Here is a 4,348-nt window from a genome sequence, read left to right as displayed (position 1 = left end):
TCTTCTACCTATGTGACTTTACCGAAAGAACCAAAGAATATGAAATCGGAACGACTAAAGTTTTGCAATCTGGTACCAAACGACAGACACCATGATGGAGAGATGGATACATGTAGACAACTTGTTGTCTTATTGCTATTTTTGCTTTGCACAACGACGCTCATGATTGTTTTGAGTTATGTGTAGTATAATTATGCATCAAACTGGGACCCCCAAATCGTAAATAGAGGGTCCTTGTCTGTAAGATTGGTAGTTCACCAGCACTGATTGAAGCAACCCTGACTGCTGATGAGACAATGTACGTTGAAAGCTCAAAAGCACCAACATTAAACCGTGTAATGTGCGGAGTCAATGTCGGTAACAATGACACCACTGTTCAATATAAATATATTTAATTGTTAAATGTGCAATGCATTGTATCAAACATTTTGTCAACACATACAAATCTTGTGTTACTCTGTTGCAGCAGTTAGAGTGGAGGAGTACAATATTATTGCTGATTATACCAATTGTTGTTGAAATCCATTACATTTTCATCTAAATTGTCAAATAGTTTCATAATTATCATTGTATATTATATACAGTATTCCAGTCTCAAGGCTATCCAACAAAATGGACGTTTCACTGAAGAGTTATCTGCAGATTACTGTATTCCATGCTGGCTGTACTAGAATAAAGATATCGCCTTGGTGAAATATTTGAAATATATATTTTCCCAAAATAAATGTGTTTCCAGATGTCCCTTGTGAATACACGCATCTTTCAGACGGGGAGGATTTTGTGGTTAAAGCTGAAAAATAACCATCCCAATGTCTGACTTTCGAACACAAGCTTAGCTTGAAATCTGACTCAAGTATTAACAAACAAAACTGCACTTAATGCTCAACTTGTATTCAATTGTATTTCATCTGCTGTATTTCGTCTTAAGGGACGCTGCTGCGGTGTAATGGTCAACAAACGAGACTTGAAATCCAGAGGTTGCCGGTTTGATCTCCTTGCTGGCCAGTTGTAACAATGAGGCTGTGTTCTTAGAACCCTCTTGCCTCTCTCCACCCGGCAGTACAAATGGATGCAGCACAGTTTGTAGAATGATAGGTCACGTGTGGTACGATAAAGTGTGGATGCTCTTAACGTTTCGAAGGCGTCTGGCCACCGTGGCAGAGTAGACCACATACAGTACCTTTTAGAAGAGCCTATCTAGAGCTCGCTCAAGTGGAGGCCATTCAGGGAAACTCCTACAACTTTCTCTAAACACGATATACTTGAAGCAGCAACTGAGCGTATTGTATAGATAACGTGTGCAGGCTACCCTCTGAAACATTCTGAAAATGGCTGAAAGTTTTACATTTGCAAGGGCAGTTCATTTTGGTTTCTCCGGTTTGAGGGTGGCAATGTTTAATGACTTCTTCTCGAACAGTCCTCAACTTCACACAATTGGGAACAATGTCCAATACACACGCAGAGGGGCATACGGCACGGTCGACGTTAAACACACCTTAAACAAATGTTAAAAGTTCAACAGAATGAGTAATGTGATCTGGATTTGTCTCTCATGCATTCTACTCTAGCTCCCACCCCCGTGCATATCAGGGAAAGCGCTGCAATTCCCATCCCTTAAGTATAATACTCGAATTGTAAATGTTGTGGGTTTACTCTCCAATAGACCGATGTGCTGAACTAGTAACGCATTGGCATGTTTTTGATTACGTGGCAACCCTTACGAATTGACTGTCGGGTGGTGGCGGGTTTAACGACACATTTATATTTACGCGATCTAAACGAAAACCTCTATTATGAATGATAATACCGGAGAGACTTTAGAAGCGGGGTTTGGGGTACAGCAGGGCAGCTAAGCCCCCTACATCCCCCACAACACCCCCCCCCCCCGACACTACGAGGCCAGTGCAACCCCAGTGATCCTCATGGACTGCCTCTCAATGAGAGGAGGCACGGCGGTGGGGGCATTGTTGTCCATGGGGGGGGGGGGTCACGTCACCGCCACTCCCGCCCGTGAGTCGCCCGTCTCTCTCCGAGACGAGTTCCACAAAATCCCCATCCCAGAACGAAAAGCCCCTCCACACACGGCGACGACTTGAGGACGCCAGCCTCCACTCCGGGGGGTTGCACAGCGCCTCTGGCGTGACGGTGGCCGGGCTCAGCACGTGGTGGTGATGGTGATGGTGGTGATGGTGGTGGTGATGGTGGTGATGGTGGTGGTGATGGTGGTGGTAATGTTGGTGGTGGTGGTGTTGGTGGTGGTGGTAATGTTGGTGGTGGTGGTGATGGTGGTGATGATGGTGGTGGTGATGGTGGTGGTGGTGTTGGTAATGATGGTGGTGGTGATGATGGTGGTGGTGGTGTTGGTAATGATGGTGGTGGTGATGGTGGTGGTGGTGGTGATGGTGGTGGTGATGGTGGTGATGATGGTGGTGGTTATCAGCCGCCTCTTGGCCCCGCTCTGTCTCGCTCCCTGCGTGTCCGTGCCGCCCTCTGAGTGTCCTGCAGGAACCACGATTCGACAGGGAGGAGTGGAAGTCGTCAACGGGTCTCCGTTATTGTCACATTGGGATGTCGGATCTCTTATTGGCCGTTCAGCAGCGGACATTCCACATTGCTGTGGTGGATGACTGCGTGTCTATGCTGTTTTATGCTAATCGATCGGTTATCTAAATGTGGTATCTCTAGTATTGACCCTTTGAGGATGATTGGCTGATAATGTCGACCGGAGACATTTAGAATGTATTGGTCTGTTTGAAGGTGTCATGTGCACCATCCTTTATAATGTCTTGTGATGACTCACCGTCGTCTGGATTTATGTGATGTAGACACGCACGTGAGACTTGAGCTCTGAACAAAAGAACGTAATAAAAGCAGCTTTACAAAGTGTGATGTCTTAATAGATCACTGTTTAAGAACGGGATGCCCATTCTAACAATGAACAAACATATCCATTTGCAAAAAAATATATTATTTACTGCTGTTTCCTACTAAATATTTGTTGATGGGGAAAAAAACTGGTCAAGAATCAGGTGAAAACTGTTCATAACATTTCTTCGAAATGTTGAAGCCACCACATTACAGCGGACGTCAATGCAAGTGAACATTGTGAATATTTCTCAACAGCAGCGCCTTGCAGAGAGAGGGAGAGAGAGGGCTGCCACCGATGGTCGAGGGGCACGACTCGCCAACACCGTGGCTCGCTCCAGCAATGTTATTTGTACTGTACAGAGTGGCCCAAATGTGTTGTGACCCGCCAATGTGATCCTCTAAAACTTAATATTTGAAAGTTGGGTTTTATTTAAAACGGAAAGAAATATCCAAAGGGAAAAGACAAATGTTAGGGGTAAAGTAGTTGGAGGTCACAAGACATCTGGACAAATCTGTCTAGAGTAGCGTTCATTCTAAACTTTTTGTTCCTTCAACATTTTCAACTTGGAAGTGCCAGTTCCATGACGCGCTTGAAGCGACATCGCCGGCTGAGTCTTGGCTGCCAACAATCCTCTCTCTCTCTCTCGTCCCGCGTTTGCTTGTTTCAGAGGTCGGCATTGCGAACGGGCTCAGTGGCACGGCCCATCGTCCTCCCCACGGGAGGAGGCGCACAGCGAGAAACACACATCCCACGCCCCGCTCGTGCCTGGCCCTCGCTAATTTAGACATCACAGCCGCCGCCGCTCCCAACCCGCGGATTTAAGTTGCACGCTTAGGGGCTGAGTGGCGGTGGGCCCTTCGCTGGCCCTCTCCCTCCCCTCTGCTTCCCCCTCGGTTGGGTGGCTGGGTGGTGTTGGTGGTTGGGGTGGGGGGGCTGGGTGGTGTTGGTGGTTGTGGGGTGGCTGGGTGGTGTTGGTGGTTGTGGGGTGGCTGGGTGGTGTTGGTGGTTGTGGGGTGGCTGGGTGTGTGGGGTGGCTGGGTGGTGTTGGTGGTTGTGGGGTGGCTGGGTGGTGTTGGTGGTTGTGGGGTGGCTGAGTGGTGTTGGTGGTTGTGGGGTGGCTGGGTGGTGTTGGTGGTTGTGGGGTGGCTGGGTGGTGTTGGTGGTTGTGGGGTGGCTGGGTGGTGTTGGTGGTTGTGGGGTGGCTGGGTGGTGTTGGTGGTTGTGGGGGTGTTGTGGGGTGGCTGGGTGGTGTTGGTGGGTGTGGGGGGGCTGGGTGGTGTTGGTGGTTGTGGGGTGGCTGGGTGGGTGGGTGGTGTTGGTGGTTGTGGTGTGGCTGGGTGGTGTTGGTGGTTGTGGGGTGGCTGGGTGGTGTTGGTGGTTGTGGGGGTGTTGTGGGGTGGCTGGGTGGTGTTGGTGGTTGTGGGGTGGCTGGGTGGTGTTGGTGGTTGGGGTGGGGGGGCTGGGTGGTGTTGGTGGTTG

Source organism: Lampetra fluviatilis, chromosome 18 (assembly GCF_964198595.1).
Source record: "Lampetra fluviatilis chromosome 18, kcLamFluv1.1, whole genome shotgun sequence".
In the NCBI taxonomy this organism is placed as follows: Eukaryota; Metazoa; Chordata; class Hyperoartia; order Petromyzontiformes; family Petromyzontidae; genus Lampetra; species Lampetra fluviatilis.
This window is presented reverse-complemented; position numbering follows the sequence as displayed.